This window comes from Rhinolophus hipposideros (genome assembly GCF_964194185.1).
Source record: "Rhinolophus hipposideros genome assembly, chromosome: 26".
Classification (NCBI taxonomy): Eukaryota; Metazoa; Chordata; class Mammalia; order Chiroptera; family Rhinolophidae; genus Rhinolophus; species Rhinolophus hipposideros.
Genome location: NC_138072.1, coordinates 16,879,459 through 16,902,858, shown reverse-complemented (window position 1 = coordinate 16,902,858; position 23,400 = coordinate 16,879,459).

Here is a 23,400-nt window from a genome sequence, read left to right as displayed (position 1 = left end):
CAATTATGCCCTAGATGGCTGTGGGCCCAGCATTGTGTGCTAGGTTTTGGATTTCCCTTCTAGTTAATTATGCTATCACATTAATAAATGAATCAAGTAGACTTTTTCTTTAACAGACTTGTCATGATTATCTGCAAACATGTTATTGGAAGGTTAGAAAAAGATGAACACTTAAAATTATATAATAACACACATTAAAATGGCTGAAATACTAATTTTCCAAGTAAATCTTTTTTTTGAACTATCATCAAAGAAAAGTTATTTTTTTTTTTTTGCCCAAGAAGTAACACTACTGAAAAAAATCGACTCTCCCAAGTTTGATCAATAAAACCCAAAGTATATAAAAACCAGACTTTAAAAATCCCATTGTATCAGGTAATAAAAAAGTCTCAAGATCTCAAAATTTCCTGAATTTTATGACTATATTTTATTTCTATAGAACTTAAGACATTTCTTTGATTTCTAATATAATGAGGGAAACTTACATACTTCTGGTTAGGAAACCCAGATAATTTTAGATTTAATTTGTAGATATTGATCTAAATTTTTGTTGTAATTGTTTGTTGTCATGTTTGAAGCTGCTCATAACGTACAGTGAATCGAGTAAGCGCCATCCTTTTCATTAAAGTCATTTGCCATTAAAATGCTAGAGATAATACCATTTTTTAAAATAAGGCAATAGATTTATTTTTTAAAAGCAAATCGCTTTTAGGAGTTTCATTTTGGCTATAGCCCAACTTTATTACACAGATAGGATTTTATGCCTTATGTTAAAATTTTACTACTTTTTGCTTACAGAACGCGACCCTGTGGTCTAAAATGTAGAACCACTTATCTTTTGACTTCAAGTCAACTTAGTTACATAAAAAGAAACCGTTTATATTTCTAACCCTCCCCACCCCTTCTTAAGTTTTCTTAATATTATAAAAGGATAGCTAAAGCAGTTAGATCTTATTGATGTCACTGGAGGTTTTTAGAAATATTAATTCATTTTCTAGAGATGTTTTAAAAATTAAACTTTCAGTATTTTTGCAAACTGACCCCCTAAAAATCTTTACTAATTAATTTTTGTAATTTCTTCTAAAAGAAGCTGAATTGTTTAAATTAAAACTTTGTGACAGGAAAGGGTGAGGTCATAGAAATGAAACAGTAGCTTGAAAAGGTTTTCTTTTAAGCCCAAATACCTTATGAGGATCTGCTTACACTTAATTGTTGAATTATCCAGATAATTCAGGCTCAGATTTTTTTTCTAAAATATTCAAGCACTTGAAAGAAATCAGAATTTTTTGAGAGGGATGATTTATCTAGTTAACTTTCCTGATTTAGTTCTGACATTAACTAATATACTGTTAAATCACATTCCCTAGGGTTTATGTGTATATGGTACTTTCCTTGGGCTGAAGGGGTAGTTTACAAAACAAGTCTTTCAAAACTAAATTTTTTCTTAAGTTTTCAGGCACTTCTTCCCCTTTCCTAATCTTCTTTAGGGATGGGTTTGCAGTTGAGCTTGCATTTTGCATTGGAGGCATTCTCTCTAGTTAGTTTGGCAAGAGAAGAGTAAAAACCCAATTTGGCTTTAAAATGTAGCACATTAGTCAGTAACAGTTTCAGTGAGGATATTAAGAGTGGCTTTGAGAGGCCGTGTGACACCCATAGAGTCCATTCATGGAAATGACTTATTTACAGTTTGTTATGATCTCTGTAGTTAATCATTAAATTAAGTTGTTTTTATTAAATGTCAGTATGCATGCTTACAATAACTATGTAGGAATTTTTTAAAGTCATGTTGGCCTTAATATTGAAGTTTGTAAAATGTATATTTGTAGTTCATATGAAGTGGTACATGGAAAAATGTATTTGAATATTGGGAAATATTTATAGGATGGATTAAATCTGTTGTTTCACTACAGAACATTTCAATACGCAACATATAATGATACTGAACTTGAAAGAACAGCATAACCTTATTTATCTGTGCTATGCCAAACCAGACCTAACTTTTGATATGTGTCACAGCTTAACAGAATGTATCTTAACCGTCTATGACTTAAAAATATATATTACTTAAAACTATAAATAAGGACATACTCACTTCATTAAAAATCATGCTTAATACAGTGTGTACGTCACCTTTGAGAGGATTATCAAAGACCCTAACGTTTTTCTATGTCTAATGCTCTGAAATGATCTTTGATCAAAATTAGAGCATTTAGACTTTTCCTATGACCCTCTTAAATTTGTGTTTAAAAGCAGACCAAAAATATACAGCTACCTTTTTGGTGGACCATTTCTTTGGAACTGTATCATGTAAATGAGCTGCTTCATAATACTGAAATGCCTATTGCATGTTTACTAGACAGACAGCAATGCTTCCCAAGGATGTCGATTCAGACAATATTTGGAAAAGCACAATGGTACAATAATAGATAATTAAAACATTTAAGAAAAGTATTTATGCTTGTGAGTCACAGCCATAAAAGTTAGTGCCATCTATTTGTATTTAGTGTAAAAAAAATCCATTTCTTATAATTTATAACTGTTTCCCTGTTACTTAAAATCTTCATTGAATAGAAGAAATTAGAGCATAGGACCATATTCCAAGAAAAGCTAATTTATAAAGTTATTTCTATAACTAACTGCCTTTCAGAGAGAGGGTACCTTAAGGATGTGACAGGAGGAAAAATGGTGTACGCAAAGCATAGACATTGCACCCGAGCCCATAGTGTAAAATTTGTTTCTCTTCAAAACCCCCAAGATTGTGCAACTGAATACACCGAAAGAAACTAAAGGCTGGCAGATGGAAGATTCGTTTAGGTTCTTATTTTTGTGGAGACTCCAACTAAAATTCATACTTCATGGTCTGCCCCCTGTTTTTCTCAATGTCCTTTTATTAATTATATGACAGTACATTTTATGCCTTGAGTGTTTTTGACACGATTACACAGCTGCGTTTTCCAACCAAGTTGTTTTTGTATCTGAATTTCTACCATTTTGAAAACAAAATTGAAATAAATTTGAAATGAAAACTACATTTGAGATTGGCCCAATTTAACCGTCTGCACCAGCAACCCACCTCTATGCTGTGAGGCAGGCTGGACAAAGGTACCCAGGCATTTCCGAGTACTCAATATGGAACTTTTAACCTAAGGATGAAATCCTTAGGTTAAGAGAAAAAAAAATAGAGGACATGTCGAGGCACGATGAAGTTTTGGTTTTCACACTAAGTGTCTCGAAAATGTGGTGATTTCTCACATTCTATTTATGTTATTTTACTTGAGGGATACCTCAAAGCGGTACTAGAATCCTATCTGCAAAAGGGGGAGGCAGGGAGGGTGTGTCATCGGTTATTCAATTTGCTTCGTAAAGGTGCTTATCTTGCAGCAAAAACAAAACAAAACAAAAAACAAGAAAACACTTTGGTCAAAATACAGGTAGTTTGTAGGTTTGACCAGCATGGAAGGATTTTAAATGACTGTTTCTGTTTAAAAGTCAGTCACATAACACCCTTGAAAAATGAGACAATCAATCCTCATATTGTGATTTTTTATCTCTACTGCCTACCTAATTTTTCTCTCTCCTACAATAATGTAACTTTAAAGTATTACAATCAAAAACAATTCCAGGCTTACATCTGTATCCTGAATTTTAAAATTTGCATTCTGGACTGGTTGCTATTGAAATAATGAGTTAATTTTGTTATTCAAATTGCAAAACTCTAGGGGCCAGAATTTGATAATAATCTAATGGCCCAATTATTCCCCATTATTTGAAGACCTATGTGGGGTGTCCGATATTCTCCCCTTACAGACCACTGTATCACATGTTCTTCCACAGAGACTAACCCCCAAATCCCAAAAACTAGAGCTGGAAGGGGCAAAAGGGACTCCTGGTTTATTCATCCTAAAAGTAGAGTGGCAGGTGCAGGGCTAAGCATGGGGCAAAGGAAGACAGTCAAAGGACTTTGCAAACATGTCATACATTCCCCAAACCATTGACTAGCTATCATTTTAGATGTGAGGTTTTCCTCTCTTTAGGGCCCTGTGAAGGTGTGATTCCTGTTCGGGGCACATCCTTGATCAAGTATGAATCTGAAATCAACATTCTGGTTATGCCCAAGTGATCAAATTTGCATTAATGTAAATATATATTTAGCATATTGCCCTTACTATGGTCTGCTGTATATATATTTACAAACTGAACCCAAGGTGGTTTACATACAATTTCTTTTCCTGACTTGGATGCTATCAACTATATAAAAAATATAGCCGAAAAGCCTCTCCTGGTGTCAGAGGAGGACAGGATTTGGCCTCTCTACTCCCGGCTCCCCAAGAGCTGAAACCCTGGCAGGATTCTACTGACTGGAGCGCTCTCCCTGTCTGCTCCCAGCCAGGAAAGGGTTGCTTGGATTTCCAAAACATGTTATTTGTTCAACCACAGCGAGGCACTGCTACTTGCAGGCGAAACTGCAGGGCTGACAGAGCTGTTGCTGGACGTGCAAGAAGAAAAGGAGAAACATGAATGCACGATAGAGGATGGTAGCCACCAGGGACCTCAGAACTTGTTTGCTGCCGAAATGGGAGACTTGAATACTTTCCCACGTACTCTGAACTTCAGCCTTGGTTTCTTGGACTGTTTCTCACCTCCTTGTGTCAGCATCATCTGCTGGGAAGGAGACTTGCGAAAAAGTTAGGGAAGGTCTACCAATGAGGTGGGGAGGAAACCCACCCTGATACCTTCACTCCTCTATTTGTAAAACCAGGACAATAACATCCCTCTTGCTTTCTTCCTTAGGAGAATTTGAAAATGAACGTGCAAAAGCAGTAAGCTCTCAGAAAAAAATGGTGCTTGTATATTTGAGGGGACATCACTATTATAATAATTCCTGTTTTGTACACCAAGATGAAGTTTCTCTCTATCAGAAAGCCTTCTTACCAATGTGGACTTTTTTTTCAATGTAGATTTTATGCTTGAAATTCGTTGAGCACTAATGGTCTCAAGTTCATTTCAGTTTTCAGCAGGCCTGGAGGAAAGCAATCTCTATATGAAATGTGAAAATTAAAGTACTACTGTAATAATGAAAAAGTGATACCCACATTCTCGGGGGGGGGTTGTAGGTGTGTACGTGTTTAGCTATGCGAACCTCCTACAACTTACACCATCTTTTGGGTTCCTTTTGCCAAAGCTCTCAAAGCCCTTTCAGCTCTCTATCTGAATCGTCTAATCGAAAAACCTAAGTCAGACGCAGATATGTTTTCCCTGAAGGCTGAAGAGACCAAGACCGAGACCTTCAGTTTATGTTTACCCTCGTGTCCTAATATAAAACACAGTCTGATTAATATATGTGCTGCTAATGTACAGGCACAACTCCCCAGGGAAGCACGCATGTTACCATGATTAACCCGGGATTTACATGAGTTACTCTGATCTCACCGGGAGAAGGTGGCACGTGCCAGGTGAGCGCTCAGAGCATCCCAATCTCAGACTATTTCACGTGTTGTTAGAGCTACCTGGTGGCACAGTGCATCTCTACGGTCAAATTGAATCACAGCAAATACATCCATTCGGGGGAAGAGGCACCTGGCGGAGTCCACAACTCGATGACAGGATGCTGCTATGTTCCTGAGATGGAAACTTGGAGTCAGTATTGCCCAAATCCAACTTTTCTACATAAGAGGCTTCAAACTCCCCATTCAGCGTGTCCACTGCGCTCTCTGAGGCAGTGCCGCGTCACAAAGGCATTCGCACCAGTCATCTGTTTTCCTTTTCCTTCTTTTGCCCCTGGATATGACACAAATCGTCCTTTTTATTTTATCATTTTCAGAGATTATTTTAAAAGGCAATGATGTCAGCCATGCATGGTGGTGAAACAGTCCTCTTGGTTGATATATGTAAGAGTTTGGTTTAAAAGAAAAAAGTTTAAAGAAACCAACAGGAAGAACCAAAAACAAATAAGCCTCCCCGCCACCTCCCTCTGCTTGGTGCCACAGACAACAGTCCAAAGGACATTAGCTGCTCCATTGCACACATTGGAAGGGAGACGTTGCTGTGAGCTCAGACCTTCTAATAGACTGGCAATTCTGCAAAAGGTTTAGAGGATTTGATTTAACCGTTTCTGCATGTGTTTTTAATGAGCTCCTGATGGTTTACAACCAAGGCAGGTTGTGGGTTTCGTGGTATTTTCTGAGCCGATCCCTCCCTGCTGACCCGAGGAATGGGCACCTGGGGTCCTGTCCTGGCTCACCTATGGGAGTCAAGGTGGTGGGGCCACCTCCGGGCCTGTCTTCCTGCCAGGGATGAATCATGCAGCAGGCAGAGCGGAAGGAGTCTCTTTGCTGACAGCTTTCCATCTGGACTTTGGATACAGCTGATGGTTCACGTAGAGCCTTGGTTAGCTGGAAAGGGCGATGAGAATCAGCTCCCCCGTGAAGGATCAGGAGTGTATAAAACATCAGCAAAAAAAAAAAAAAAAAAAAAAAAAGGCCCAGGATTTCATTTGCAAATCTCAGAGAAGCATTTCACTCCTGAGTTCAGGTACCTAGGTTTGTGAATGTGTATGACTGCAGCTTTGACACTTCGGCATTTAATAGTCAACAGGCTCATCGAAAGCCTCGTTCCGATAATCCAACTGGAGTACACCTGAATAAATACATCCAGCTCAGGTGGCTCAAAGCTAACGCCTTTCGAGTTTAATAATTAAAATAAACAGAGCTAGGAAGATGAATTTCAGTTTGTCATGTATAAATGTAAGAGTCTCTGTAAAGGATGGCGTTTTGGGATTCATATAGGGATATGATGGATGGGACGATACGTTTTCCACAGCTATTTAAGACAAAATGATTATCTTAGTCATGGGGTAAAGTTATGTGATGCATTGCACCATCCAGGCTGTGTCTGGGCCAGTACAGATTTTTTTTTTCTTTTTTTGTGAAAGATTACTTCTTGGCAAACTAGATATGCAAACGCCAGAATACAGTAAAACCACATTTAATTGGACCTACTTGCCAACTTCTTGAACACAGCTTGGATGATTCCACTGGAGGCTGCTTCTGTTAAAAGCTGGGGGAGGAGGAAGTGGCATATTGACAAGGCTTCAGATCATTTTTTTTTCACTTGAAGTACAATTATGCAATGAGCCAAGTTTGGAAGTATTTTACTATGTTTAATAATTATTATTAAAGATATTGTAAAACATATGCATTTGTGAAGTGGAATGTAATGGGAGTAAAATCATGTCATGAATTTTACTTTGGATTGACTTTCCTATTTTGTTTTTTATTTGACAGCCTTCCAAATTGAGTCTAGCCCAAACCATGCACTCTAATACATATCGTACTTGATATTAAAGTGAGAATATGAGTAATTTATAGAAGCCGAGTGAGAACAGGTTTCTTCTCTTGGCCAGCCTATATGGAATTGCCACCTCTGTTCAGGTAGCAGCTGACACGTAAACCATATACAGAGAGTGTAATAATAGGGATGGAGAAATCTCCACATCCTTCTTCTCCCCAAAGAAGCTCCAAAACCTACATGTCCTGGGCACAACTACTGTTCAATAGAAGATCAGGGGCAAGGAGAGGATAACTGGTTTTTTACATCCGTGTGAGTCCAAGAGAATCAGACGTCCCTGGAGGTGTCAGTGAGGGTTCATGACAGTCTATAATTCTATTCAGGTGACTCTTAGCTTCAGGTGATGCTAAATTCCACCATCATCCCTAACTCAGAAAGCTGAGAAGGCGTGACATCAGTTTGTTGCACATTTTGAGCTCAAATTTATATTGTGTTTACAGCCTCTTTTTCCAGGGGAAAGAAAAATGCCCCTGAAACTGCACTTTTTGAAACGGAACAAAGGTGCCATCTCGAATGATTAGCCAGACACTCTGGATTTGCCCTGAACTCCCCCTGCTCTGTGAAAACCCACAGTTTTCTCTCAGTCCCTCTCAAGCGGCTTAGTGGACCCTGTCTTCCGAGTGTGGAGTGAGGTATGTGTCAGTTTGACTTGTTTGCCCTGCAGTTTCATTGTTTTCTTCTGCTGTTTCCCAGCAAGGCGGCTGAGGGGAGAGAAGGACAGAACCATGTCGTGCCCCGCAGTGGGCAGCCTTCCCCTCGGGTGAGAATCTCAGCGGTGTCCCTGGGTGTGATCTGAATGGGTACCGAGGGCTTGGGGGAGCCTGGTGCACCTCTGCTGTGGCATGGGGTGGACTGCAGCAGTGTGAGCCTTGCGTCTGCAGAGGGGACATGAGGACATCTGGATTGTGTCCCTGTGAACCGGGCTCCCACTGCAGGCCTTTGAAAATCCTGCCGCACCAGCCCCTAGCGCCTTGGCACATTCTCCCTGGAGAATTTAGAAGAGGCAGTGAGTGCCCTTCGTTTCTGGGCCTCTGGAGCCTCCGCACACGTAGGGCTGCCCAGGAGGAGGGCAATTCAGGGACCCAGGAGGCTTTCTGCAAAGGGCCAGTTTCTATGCCCGGAACTTGGAATGGGTGACATGCATTCTCCTCTCCAGTCCTCGGCTAACTGGCTGTGCCATTTTGAACAAGAGACTTCACCTCTCTGATGCCTTCTTTTTCTTCAGTTTTCACATACACCTCTTGCGCCAAAGAACTCTGAGGTGCTTTCCAGCTGTAAATTCTCGGGTAGTTAGACCTGTGTAACTGCCATGCTGATTGAACTGGGGCTGAAAACTGGGGCTCATAAATATTTTTCCAGTTAGAGTGAAAATGGTGACTAATTTGCTGCTCAGGCTCCTGACGCTCCCTGGGATCAAAGGCACATTCACTCAGAGGAGGGAGGGCCCGGGCAGGGCTGGGAGCATGTCCACTGGCCTTTGGAGTTTCGATATCCAACTATATTTACATGTGCGCACATCAGACATGTGCTAGACATATGTTTTCTTGGCTTTGGGCAAGCCCAGTGAGTTTTGAGTTCATTTCTATTTTTTAATAGGAGAAACCTGAGGGATCCTAAGTGGTTCTATAAGCAAGTGCTTCTTTAGTTTCATGGTCTATTTATCTATTTAGTTTTGTACTCCACACCTACTTTGGGGAAAGGGGATGAGGAAAATAGCACCTGTGTTGTTATTGTGCGTTATTTTAATTAGCAGTGAATTTAGTGGAGGGGGCTCCCTGTCAGTCCTGCAATGTGGTTTTCTTCGTGTTTAGCTCCTCGGCAGTCTTGGTTGGACAGCTCCCTGCTGTCTTCTAGGACAGCATGGGGCTTTGCGTCCAAAAAGGCCAGCTCTGGAGGACAAGCACCTTCCCTAGGAAGAGGCATGCCCACGACCACAGCTGGGGGCGTGGTTCGCGGAATCTGGAGTGTCCAAGGGGGTTGGTGAAAGGTCTACAGATTGAAGATCGTCGGAGTTAGGTAGGTCATCAAAGGAGAGCACACCACACTCACAAGCGGGCTCCCAAAGTGGGGAAGACCAAATTCTTAGTGACTGTCGTAAAAATGCCATGTTCCACCACTGGAGGCCAGGCCACTGACCCAGTCATGACCCGTGTTTCTAGCATGTACTTAGGCTATCCTACTATGGAGGAGTGATTGCGGACTCATTTCTACAAGTCAACTCAAATATTTTCACTTTTACATTTTACGTTCTGAACTCACAAAGTAAAATGGTTGAGGAATTCAAGATTAGCATGTAAGCGAGACTGAAATAGGACTGCATTCTTGTATTAGTTAAAACTCTTCTGGTTGCAAGGAACAGGAATCCAACTTAAGCTAGTTTAAGCCAAAGAAGAATTTTATTATAAGGCTACTTGGACTCAGTGAAATCCAAAAGTGAAATATGGATAGGCCTTGGGAGCAGCTAGAAGAAAGAGCTCAAAGGCTGTCAGGATTTGTTCTCCTTTCCTTGCCTCTGATTCTCTTTCTGCTGATTGGCATTTTCTATTCCTCAGTCCACATGGTGGAACAGGGCTGCCAACTGCTTCTGCATTCACATGTCTTCATTTTCAGACACCCAGGGACAGGCTGACTTCTTTTGTCAGTTGCAGTTCCCAAATTCTGGGGGAGAATTCTGATTGGTCTGTTTGGATCGGGTGCCCACTGCTCGACCAATGGGCTGTGCCAAGGACAAGGCCCATTGTACCAACCTGCAGTCCCTGTGGTGGTCACACTCAAGTGGTGGGCACGTATGGGGGAGGGGCAGGGCGTGTTCCCCAGGGGTTCCCTGAAATGAGGCTGGTGCTAAGTTTACAAAACAATAGGGGCCTATTACATTTCTCTACTGAAATTAAAGGAAAATGATGACAAAATATTATTCATCTGGAGGTGACAATAATATGTTCTACCTTGGGGTCTAACAGCAATTATAAATCTCTAACCGTGGCTCAATAGTTAAATGACATATGTATGTTTTTTTAAGTACTGTAAAATATTAATTTTCATTTAATTTAGTTTATCTACTCTCTCTCAACTTACCCACTGTCTTGTAATCTTGGAGCATATTCATGTACATTTTTATGAATCTTTACCTGCCTGGTGAGGCCACAGAACTCAATTCTGACCTTACCGCCTGGCTATTTCATAGTGACCCAGGTGCCCTGTGGACGAGGCAGGGATGATCAGACGACGGAGCGCAATGGACGGAGAAGACAGTCCTCTCTTTCTACATGTTTGGGACGTAGGAAGGGGGCCATGAAACAAAGAGGCAAGAAATGCATTCTCTCCCCGAGGCCATAGGAATGCATGAGTCCAGAGCGTTGGTTAATGTGAATGAGGCGCTCAGAGCCAGTTGTTGGCTCCCTAACAAAGCTGTATTAACCCTCTCAGGTGCTGCCAGTGTCACAGCTCAAAAATGCACCTGCCTGTTGGAAGGAGAGAGTGTTAAATGGCAGACACAGACTGTTTGGGACGTGTAGCTCATCACTCCTTAGGCACATACTGTCCCATTGCTAAAGATGCAGAATAATCAGTCCGAAGAAGCCTGCTGGTTAGAGTGAAGTCCTCACGGCCCAGCAGGAGAAGCAGAAGCCTCATTGATTCAGAGCGTTACAGACGCTGGAGAATGGGAGTCTTTCAGGCACTGTGGAGTCCAGGATTGCTGATTTTGCTCAGATCACAGTGACCTGCATTCCAGGGCCTTTGGAGACTGATAAAGGAGGTTGCCTCTTCTCCAGTTCTTGTTGATTTTCTCCTCATCCTGCCTGCCTCATGGGAGGCAGCTGGGAAGACAGGATAGGACAAGAGTTAGGTCTCTGAAGGCGGCAGCCCTGGGTTCAGATCCTGGCCTCACCAATTCACGGCAGTGAGCGGGGGCTGGCGTTTCCTCGGCAATAGAGATTTTGTAACTCCCCCTAGAAGGGCGTGAGGATTGGCGAGATGATGCCTTTCAAACAGCGGAAGCATGGCATCTGCCAGGACCCTTTCAGTTACAGGGGACAGAAAATGGACTCAGACTAGCTCGGGAAATGAAGGGAATTTATCAACTCACGTATTGGGGAAAGCTGGAGGTGGCACTGGCCTCAGGGATGACTGGGTACCAGGACACAGATGATGACATGAAGTTCTCTCATTCTCTTCCTCACCCGTTTCTTGGGTTTACTTCCGTATTTACAGCTGCAGGTGGCTTTTCCTCATATGATGGGGGAACTGGGCACGGACAAAGAAGGTACTATGTGGCCTCGTCCTGTTAGTGACCCCAGAAGGAAGAGATGGCATCCTCTGAACATCTGTGTTTAAATCCCAAGGGAAGAATCTACCCTGATCTAGATGATAGGCTTATCTACAAGCCAGCCACTGCTACCCGGAAAATGGGGCAACTGAGGGGGCCATGTAATGGCTTCTTTACAGCCACTGTTAGTATGAGCCTTACTACAAGCCTCCCAGAGGTGGAAATAGAACTATACCAAGTTTGAGGGGCCTACACAGAGGTGAGGAAGATTTTTCCAGGGAGCCAAGGATAGTTTCTAGTTATGGGTTCCTGCCTCGGAAAGGCAAGTTTGAGCTGGGTGTGGGAGGGGAGGAAGAAAGTGCTATGGCAGAGGGCAAATATTTTTTAAGTGACAATTGTACACTTGGCCCAGTCCTCTAGAACTAATTTATTGGTGAATGAAATAACTGTACAAAAAAATTATAGTAAAGTAGCCTAAGTGTTATGTCGCAAGCAGGGACACACAGGAAGGGGAGCGTAACCTGGCTGACGTGTCAGAGAAGATGTTTCAGCAGAAGTGACAGGAGAGGGGGAGGTAGTCACACAATAAGAGGGAGGAAGAGTGTTTTGTGCAGAGGGATCAGCATGTGCAAAGGCCCAGAAAGAGAACCAGGCAGCTCTGAGGAGCCTGGTAGTTCTATCTCAGGCCAGTCGGTACGTCTGGGAAACTGTGGGGTAGGCATGTTCATTTCCCAGGGCTGCCATTACAATTTACCACCAACTTGGTAGCTTAAAACTGCAGAAATGTATTCTCTCATAGTTCTGGAGGCCAGAAATCCATGATCAGGAGGTCAACAGAGCCGTACTCCCTCCAGAGGCTCTATAGGAGACTCTTCCCTTGTCTCTGAAATCCCACCATCCAGCTACGCACCACGCTCTGCCTCCTCCATGTGGCCTTCTACCCGGGTCTCAGTCAAGGACACTTGTCATGAGATTTAAGGTCCACCAGGTAATCCAGGGTAATCTTCTCTTCTCAAGGTCCTTAACTACGTCTGCAAAGACCCTTTTTCCAAATAAGGTCACATGCACAGGGTCCAGGTGTTAGGATGTGGACTTGTCTTTTTTTTGCAGGAGATGCAACATTCAATCCACTATACAGGAATAGCAGTGAAAGAATCTCTGCACTGATAAGCAAGGCCAGGTTCTAGAGAACCAGGACCTCATCCTAGAGCAGGCCAGGGACACTTCAATTTGCATCACAGAAAGAACACTCTGGTTGTTTCGTACACATGGATTGGCTGTAGATGGGCAAGGAGATGGAAGCAGGGCCGTGGGCCATCAGGCGATTGTTGCTGTGGTTCAGGTGAACATGAGGAGGGCCTGGGTTAAGGTAGCAGCTCAGCGAGGGATGGAAAGAAGTGGATCACAGATTGACAGGACTTGGAGTTGATTGGCGGTGGGGTGGCAGGGGGCAGGATGGAGGCTTAGGGATCATCATGGATCCTGTATCATTATGCTGTGTCGCTTCCGTAATTTATTATGATTTTCCAGACAGCACTGCAAGGAGGAAAGAATGTTGCCTTTGGAATTGGCTAACCCTGGGTTCAAATCCCAATGCTTCCTTCCACTTTCTAGCTTCTTGAACTTGGCTGTGTTTCTTTTCTCCGAGCCTCAGTTTTCTCCTCAATAAAATGGAGATAATAGTGACTTCCTAGGGCTCTTAGAAGAATTAAATGATGACACACACAGGGTGCTTGGCGCAGGGCCCAGACCACCATGTGGGCACCCCAAATGTGCCAGTTCCCCCTCCTGTCCTTGCTTGACCAACCCCCTTTCCTGCCTGGACTTCCCCCCACGGTTCAGCTGCGCCCACCTCCTACTTCTCTCCCATCTGCTTCCTGGGCAGCTGGCTCCCCCCACCTGCAGCCTTTCTCTCCTGGGACCTGCCCACAAATTACCATCTCCACTGTCCTGGAACCTACAACACATATTTTCTCACTTGTTACTACCAAAGCAGCACAAGCTGTGAAATGGGCGGTATTCACCCTTGAAGAGAGACCCAAGTACTTGTCTAATTTAGTCCCTGCTGTAATTCATTCATTCACTCATCCCTTCCTGCATTTACGCACCCACTCACTCACTAACACTCAAAGTGGGCCAGGCATTGTGCTGGCGCTGGGTGTTACTGTGGTTCCCACCTCCTGAGTTTTCTAATTTCACCCGGCAACCAACCTTCTCTTTCTGCTCCAGGATTTTCCTGATACTGATTTCATGGCTTCACTCTCTGGGTTTGGAATCTCCGCAGGTAAAGCGAGGAGGAACATGAGTTAGACTCTCCAGTCTAGTCCGGGGGTGAGAGCACACTAGGAAACACCACCTGAGTCCCAGGAGATGGAATGGCGGCCAGTCTCTCCTTAGCCAGCACCGGCTCTCTCTCCTGCCTCTCAAGCAGATTTCCAGTCTCATCTGAAAAGTTCTGCCTCGCTCATCTCTTGCTCCACTCCTTCCTGTTCATACATGTTGCTCTTCTAAGCGGAGAGGGCAGCACTAAAACTGTATTTACTTACAATGATGTTTCAGGAGCGTGAGCATAAAACCTGTGTGGTTCCCTGGGGCTGGACCTGTGCAAAGGGTAAAGGGTCCCCCCACATTCAGCCCCACTGGGGGATGTGGCTTGTTCTTTCAGGTGGTGGAGAGGCCTCTGTTCTTCAGCGTCGGGCCACCTGGAGCCTCCTGGTTCTCAGGGGACATTGATGCCAATGCGTGTGTTCCTATGGGAGACGCAAATGTCGGGAGTCCACTTCATAAAGGGACAATCTCTCAGACGGTCCCAGGGATTTGTTGCTCAACCTAGAAGAGTATGTAGACACAGCTTCTTTAGGCCTCATTGGTTGATTCTAAAGTCAATGAAAAAAGACCCAATAAAGGATTTTACAGCTAGAAAGGAATTTAGCTTCTCTCAGGCAAATCTTCCATTATCGGGCATGGAAATTAAGACCCAGAGAGGTTAAGTGAGTGGCCCAAGGTCACACAGCAGGCTCGTGGTGGAGAGATAACAGTTGGTTTTGCCTAATGCCTCTTCTGCCGTCCAGCACTACTGAGCATCGTAAAGGAGATGGCTCATCTGCAGCCCGCCGAAGTGCTAGGAATGGTCAGTCAACTCTGGTTTGATAGAGCAAACTGCAGGGCAGTTATTTCCAACAGTGTTCATGATCTGGGAGATACAACCAATCTATATGTACCTTTTGCCTGGAGGCAGACTTCCCTGGTGCCATGTGGGCAACACCCCGTGAGCAGCTTCGGCCCTATTTCAGTTCCGCTGTGCATTAAGGGATCAGCTTACGTTTAATTGAAGTCTGACATATTCTGAGCTGAGGTGGCCTTGCTTTGGCTTTTTTTAAAAAGTGTGCAGCTTTGGCCTAGGAGTTTGAGTTTCGTATAGGCGGTTCCAATCCCCAAGGGAAGCGGACCTATTACTTTCTAGCGGCTTTCTGAGTTGAGCACAAAAGCCTGTGTGTTTGCCTTCTTCGTTGGTCCTTTCTCAGAAGTGTTGAGTTCCTCAGATTCCAAGGAGGTGTGGTTGTGAGAGCCGAGCCCTGTGGGGAACGGGGCGAGCAGGACTGCACTTCACTCTAGCAGCCCCTCTGCCCCCATCCTTGGAGGGCTGGTACCACAGGGTTCCCTCTCCCCCTCTCCCTTGGAGTTGAGAATGGAATGAGGAAGGGGTTGGGAAGTGCCTGGCAAGCAGCAACCCTCTATGTAAATGCCAGCTATTGCTATTGCTATTGTTACTGTTCTCACGATTTCCCCATCGTCTGCACCACTCACAGACCACTGCCCTATAAACACAGGGACCTGGAGAAGAGGGAATGGGATAGTGGGGTAGAGGTAATGGAGTGTGAAGGTTCGCAAGGGAAACCAAACAGCTCACAGCCCTACCATGCTCAGCTCCCTGCCTGCAAAGTCCTTCCTGGCGTCTGACTCTGGATGTCCTTCTTCCCTGACTCTGCACTTACTTGTCCCATGCTAACATCCCTGGGGCCCAGTCATGACCGTGGCTGCTGAGACCCTCCTACGAGTCAGACACTTGACATTGAACATCTCTTGTGATTCTCACATCGACCTTTAGCAGTGGATGCCTTCCTGCTATTGCAGATGGGGAAATGGGGTTCACAGGAGCTAAGTGGCTTCTCCAAGGTCACCTCTGGAGGGACAATGCAGAGAGGCAGGTGTAGGTCCACTTACTGAGACTGCTGCTGGCATTAAGGTAAGACGTGGCCAGTGACCCTCAGCGGGCGTGAAGTTGAGGGACATGGGCATTTTTCTTTTCTCAAGTAGACACTTCTGTTTTCCAAAGCTATTTCAATGAGCCTGCACTACTTGTGTGATTGAAAATAACACTAATGATCACTGATAGCGCACAGGAACTTACTAAGCACTGGACATGTGTCATCTCACTTATCCCTCACACGACTCTGGCTGAGGATCCTATGATCATCCTTGCTTTTTAGAGGAAGAAACCAAGCTATAGAAATGATAACTCCCCCCGAGTCATACAGAGCCAGGCCTAGGCCTGGGGGACCTGACTGAGCTTACTGCTCCAAGTGGAAATGAAACTTTGTCTTAGGAATAAAGAAGCATTCCATTTAATATGAAATGTCCCAAGCAGGCAAATCCATAGAGACAGAAAACAGATTAGTGGTTGCCTGGGGTGAGGTGGGAGGGGTGATGGATGGTGAGTGACTGCTCATGGGTACAGGGTTTCCTTTTGGGTGATGAAATATTCTGGAATTAGATAGTGGTGATGGTTGCACAACATTGTGAATGTACTAAATGTCACTAAGGGTAAATTTTATATTTGCATTTTACTACCATTTGAAAAAAGCCAAGAAAAGAGAAAGTTATTACAAATCATTTCCAGGGGCAGTTACATTTTGGAAGCTCTTTTCAAGAAGGAATACAATTTCATGACTGTAGAAAAAGAATAAGAGTAAGAGAAAGCCCTTGGGTCCGGGGAACCCTGAAGACCCGGATGGGAATCAGATGGCCATTAGAATTACTGACTCTGTCGACAGGGTCTGCAGGTTGGAAAATCTCACTGTGTAAGGGTGACAATGTGCTGAGTGCTAAGCGCTTCCTGAGGATTGTTTCATTTAATGCTCATAATAACCCTGGCCATAGTTACTTTTATCACACCCATTTCATGGATGAGAAAACTGAGAGGTGTAGAGAGGTTAAATGACTTGCCCAAAGTCATGATGCCAGTAAATGGCAAAGCTGGGCTTTGATTCCAGGGGGTCTGACCTCCAGGTCCACACTCTACACTGTAACCATCATAGATCTGTGAGTCCCCCGGGAGTGCATCAGGATCCCCTTTAACTCAGTGAGAACATTCCCGGCTTTACCCTTCCTGCTTCACCAGTAATAGCTTGTCCAGCAGAGATAAGTGCTTTGGAAACATTGAGCCTGGGGAAACTGCTGAACATGGGAACCCCACAAGGCTGTGCTTGACGAATCACATTCAGAGAAACCTCGTGTTCTGAACTTGCATCCGCTGGGAAGCAGGGGGGAAGACGTGAGCTTCTTGTCAGCTGCACCCAGGGGAGTGCCGGCTGGGCCTCCTGACTGTGGTCCTGTCTCTGGTGGGCCTGGTGGCTGCCACCCTGGCTGTGGCATGATGGCCCACACCGTGATGGCCACTGCTGCTGCCCAGGATAGGTGAATGGGGGACAGCTCCACCCAGGTGGGATGACAAGAGCATTTCAAGATTGAAAAACAAAATAAAATGCCAAACCCACCGTCCTCTACCATAACTATTTTTAAAAGTCCTACGGGGTTGGAGTTATACTCTCTGTGTGTGACGAGACACCAGTGTAAGCCACTGTCACTTTTATCATTCAAGTTCTCTTTAGATAAATAACAACCCAAACAGCAAGAATAACCCAACGCTAGGCAGACATCTGCTCTCCACCGAAGGGCTTGGGGCAGAAGCGCAAAGCCTCAGATCCTGAAACTTCAGAGGACAAAGAGACGAGCCTGTCCTTTGGTCATTCCTGAAGTCCATCCCAGGGCCATCCACAGCCATTTGCTCTGTTCTTCTCACACCCCACGCCCCCATCCCCACCCCCATCAGTTCATGGCACTGGCTATGTGCTCCTGTTCCCGGTGCAGGGCTGGGCTGCCTCCTGCCTGGACCCTCGCTAGCGCCTCCTAACTGCATTTTCTGCTTTAGGATTCATCCGTGGTCACCAAGCCATTAACCACCACATCAGCGTGAAGCTTCTAAAAACACAAGTCGGGTCAACTCTCCCCTTTGTTCCGAATCCTGCAGGGGCTCCACTTCATTCACAGAATAAAATATTACAAACTCCGCAGCCTAGCATTCATTGTACAAGTCTGTCTGGTTTCCTCCAACCTTTCATTCATTACTTATTCAACACACATCTCTCCATGTGCAAGCATTGGGATCAGATCACCACTGTGGATGCCTAATGACAAACTCTGGGTGCCTCTCTCAAGGATCTCCCAGTGTAATGGGGTCTGCAGACGGGGTGCTTTGGAACTACATAGCCTGAGCCCCTAATCCAGTCCCAAGAGGTCCATGAAAGCTTCTGGGGAAAAGTGACCTGTCTATAGTCACCTGAAGAAGGCACAGGAGGGAGCCTGGTAAAGGCAGGTGGGTATGGGCTGGACAGGAAATGGAGAGGGTACAGGATAGCGAAAGGCCCAGGGGCAAGAGAATATGAGCAACTCAATATGGTTTCAGCCTATGAGAGGAAAGGGACAATAGGAGTGAGTGAGTCCAGATTGCAAAAGACTTGAAAAACCTGTCCGGGAATTCAGACTTAATCCTGGGAGCAACAGAGGCCACTGAAGTGTTTAAGCAGGAGAGTAATAGGAACAGATTTGCATTTGAGAAAGATCATTCCATCTGCAGTTTGGAGACATGGTTGGAGAGAAGGAGGAGAGAGGCAGGGAGTTAGTTAGGAAACACTTTCAGTGAAAGTGACCAGGGCCTTGGCGGCAGATGGAAGTGGATAGATACGGAAGATGTTTGAGATGTTGAGGTGGCAGGTCTTGGCAATTATATCAGGTAGAGGGTGAGAGGGAGGGAGGTGACAAGCCCATTTCACGGGTTTCTGGCTTGGGCAACTGTGTGGATCAAGGGAGCATAGGATGAGCAGGTCTCAGGTCTGGATGGGGGTGGGGGACTGTGAGCTCAGCTTGGGACAACCTGGGATCCAGTGCCTGTGAGGCACTAAGAGAAATAGTCACTGTGATTGAGAAAACACAGAGAGCCTAAGACAGAACCTGAGGGACACCAGTTTTTAAGGATGGGCATGCGAAGGAGGGTCTGCAACCAAGACAAAGAGGGAGGGGGCATGGAGGCAGGGGGACAACTTTGGGACATGGGTCCTGGGTCAGGACACCAAAGAAAATAAGGACAGAAGAGTGCTGTTGGGTGTCTTTAATAAGGAGACTGCTGACAACCTTGGCAGGAGAAGTTTCCGAGGAGTTGGTGCTGGTGGGGGAGAAGCCAGATTGCAGTGGGTTGAGAAGTCACCCGAGGTGACACAATGGAAACAGTAAGTGAAGACGATCTGTCAAGAACTTTCAGCCAAGAATGGAGAAGAAAAAGAACGGTCTGAGTCTGGAGAGGAGAAATCTTCTAAAGACCTTTTCTTTTCTTATTCTCCCCCCACCCCCATCTCCCTCAACGGGGGATCATTAATGCGCTTTATTGGGAAGGGGCCAGTGGAGCAGGAGCAGGTCAGGATCCAGGAGGTAGAGGGAATGGTCCACAGAGAAAGCTGTTGGGAGGCCCCACTGAGTCTAGGAGGAGAGATGGGCCCTGGGAAGGAGGGCTCCCTCTATCACTGTTGCCAAGAGGAGGACAGGAGAAGGCAAATGCACACTAGCCCGGGGGTTTGGGACAGGACTTGGGGAAGTCATCATCTCATCCTCCCCAGCCTTGCCTGGAATTGCTGCTGCACACAACAGGCCACACACCCACCTTCCCACGTGTGCCCGACCTTTCTCCACTTGACTGTGTTTGCTCAGCAGTTACCTTTTCTGCCTGCCCTTCATTCTATCTTTACATGCAGAGGCGTATCCAGATTCTGAAGTGTACTCAATTTGGGATAGCCTCTTTAAGAAAAAGAATGCTAAAATATAGTACTTTGGCAAATTTTATAAAACCATATGAACATGTGAAACATTTCTGTGGCTCATCTTAAAACCTTGAAAGGAACCCGTGTAAGTTAGGGTCCCTGAAGGCCAAACTTCTTCAGCGTCATGTTAAATCCTCTTCTATCCAAATGCTAAAATTCTATGCAAACTTGAACAATAGCAACAACATCAAACAAAACAGCACAAACCCCCAAACAGAAAACTTCTTCCAGGAAGCCGCTGAAAATGGAGGGATGTAAGGAGAACCTTGGTTTTCTCATTTGACACATGGAGCGAAGAGCTTCTAGGTCTTTGCCGTGATGAGTCAATAAGGTACCATCCGGCAGAGAACCTGGCGCAGCTCTTTTCCCACAATTGGTGCTTAATAAGTGATCACTGAAGAAATAGAATAATTAGGAACCTAGCTCCCTGTTCTCACGTGTCCCTTTGACCTGCACGTTACTTCTTTGATCTGCTCATTTGATCCTTCCCAGGAGACCACACACCTTGCGCATGTCTTGTTATCGCGAGTCCTTACAAGGTCTATCCATGTGTCTTACGTGTAGTGGTACTGGATCTGTTTATTGCATGAATGGATGGATGAATGAATTGTGGTGTAAGACTCATTTCATTAAGAAGGGAGTTCATCGTCAGGAGGCTTGCTGAGAACTCCACCTGAACGAGTTTTCCAGTTGAAGCTGTCAGCTCTCGGTGCCCACACTGGCGATCAGTTAACAGAAGAACAGGAAGGACTGCAGCTGTGCCATGGCAGATAACACACACTTGGCTGAGGGAGCAGGACGAGGGGAAGGCAGGAGTTGGGACTTCAACCAACATTCAGAGTTCGTTGGCAGAATTAGGAACCTTAAGACAGGACCGTGTGGAACATTGCTTAGGCTGAGCTTGATAAATTCGAGTCCCCCCAAACCAGGCAAAAACTGTCAAGTGCATTTCCGAAAGATGAGTCTAATGAATATGTAGTGTAAGATGGGTAGGTTTCTGACTCTATTCATTTTGAATACATTACTGCTTAGAGAAAGCTCATTTACCAGAGCTACCCGTGTAGGGAGAAATGCTTTACTGTTTCCTTTTCAAAGGGCTGCTGTGAAGATTAAGTGAAAGAAATGATATAAAACTGTTTGGTAAACTGTAAATGCCAGAGAATTATATTTTATTATTGCTATTATAGCCTCTCTGGCCTGAACTCACTTCTTCCCCTCATGGGGCACCCTCTTCTCCCATCCCTCTCTTCTCACAGACTCCATGTCCTACCGATATCTTTGAAGTATTGTCATTCCCCAAACACATGAGTATGTTCCTAGAGTTCATTGTTCTGCATGGCCAGGGTAGCCTGCTCTGCCCCGCTGCCGCCCGACACACGTGTCTGTCTGTTTCCCAGATTCTGAGGTCCTCGAGAACAGAGGCCATGCCCAATTCATTTCTATCCCTCAGTCCCTAAAACTACTCCTGGCACATAGTAGGAATTCAGTAATTGTGTGCTGGATAGATAATACTCTAATATGATGAGAAATCATTCTTCTATAATAATTTCATATGGATCATTTTGTTTTATGACCTTCTTCAGGAAGGTAAATTTAGTTCCCAAGACACCACCCCCCTTCATTATTCCTAGGAAAGCAAGGCCATAAATATTTCTTGTTATTCTACAAATCTTGAAAAAGTGACCCATTTCCTTCTGGAAACCACAGTATTCCTGCTCAGATGTAACTTCTAAACCACCCTTAATATCACATTGAGGGACGCAGTTCTTTGCAGTGGAAAAAGCCCCAACAAGATATCCGAGGAAGTGGGTTTAAATTCACGTGATCTTGTCTGAAACCCTTCTTAGAGTCTCAGTTTCCTGTTGTGTAAAGTGAATCTAATAATCCTGCCCTGCCTCCTTAGTGGAGCTGTTCTTAAGGTCAAGGGGATAACGCATGCATGTACCGAAGCCCTGCGTCCTGTGCTCCCTCCTTCCAGCACAAGCCTTCTAGACAGGACCTTGGTAGACACAAAAGACATTTATTAATAAACATTGGTAAAGGGTCACAAATGAAAGGGCATCGCTAGGAAAATGTGGAGCAACAGCTCTCCCTGGGGGCACATCACTGGTAGTTGTTACCAGGTGGATTATCCTGAGACGGGCAAATGGGACTACTAGAGGGAAAAGCGAGGAAAAGCGGGGGCTTAACGTACAGAGGAGAAAATTCTGGGGCCTCCACTCGTCCCTCCTGCCTTTATGACAGAGGAGCCTGGTCCCAGGGACCATCTTCTCCTGTCTCCTCAGAACCTTGCACTGTGTTGGTCACCTGCCTATTCAACATGTCCCTCAAAACTGGGTCCTTCCCACTTTGCACATGTAATCAAGTTAAGATGAGGTCATTGGGGGTGGGTCCTAATCCAATGGCTGGTGTCCTTATAAGAAGAGGGAAGTTTGGATACAGACATAAACAGGGAGAAGAAGGCCATGTGATGATAGAGGAAGAGATTGGAGAGAGGCATCCCCAAAACCAGGAAGGGCGCGGATTGCTGGAAGCCACCAGGCGCCGGGAAGAGGCAAGAAAGCATCCTTCCCTAGAGCCTTCAGAGACAGCATGCCCTACTCACACCTTGACTTTGGACTTCTGGCTTCCACAACTGTGAGAGAATACGTTCTGTTTTTTAAGCCACTGAGTTTGTGGTACTTTGTTACGGCGACACAAAGAAACTAATACGGTCCCCTTTCAGGCTCATCCTACGTGAGATATAAGTTTCCCTCAACACTTAGTTCCAGACTTCTCTTCATTGCTCAGCATATCCTCCTCCCCAAGTGACCTCATCCACATCTACGCTTCAGCTGTGGCTTCTCCACCTATAAAGCCTCCCCATCTTGTAGAGCTCGACTCAGACCTGACTCCCACAGGGAGGCCTTCTGCAGCAGATGCAGCCGGCGTCCACCCACAGCCCCTGGCACTCCTCCCTCCCACTTCAGCCTTTTACTGAGAGCTGCTACTCTCCGCCTGAGCGCTTTCTCGGGCTGCAGCAGTACGTATGTGAGGGAAGGCGGTGGGGGAGGCCAGAGCACTGCAGGAGGAACTCCTCCAGGAGCCACCTTCCACCAAATTATACCCAGCAAACCTGTACTGATCGATGGGAGCTGGGGCACATACAGTCCAGTTTCCTCCCTCCCTGGTGACCTAGAGCTTCTCCTGGAGGTCCCAGCAGACTAAGCCTCACTTGCCCATGGGGCAACCTGCTCATGAACTTGCTCCATATTGGCTTTCTTCTGTGTCTCATGTCTCCACTCTCCTACCGAGCTTCCTGAGGTCACCTCCCAAACAGAGCCTGATCAGTTGCCCTCAAATCCTTGATCAGCTGCCCTCAAATCCTTACCTCGGGGTTTGCTTCTTGGAAAATCTGACCAAGAAACTGTATCTGAATTACCAGCCTGAGACAGGTTCTCCAGTATTCTTTCTGATAGCACAGTGGGCCATAGCTGAATAGCAGCTATTACAATTTATATGCACACGTTTCTTTTGGGGATTATTTGAGTGATGTCTGTTTCCTGTGCTACAGAAGCGGTCAGCAAACAACAGCCCTCAGGCCAAAGCAGACATGCTATTAATTTCCATATTGTCTATGGCTCCCTTTGGGCTACA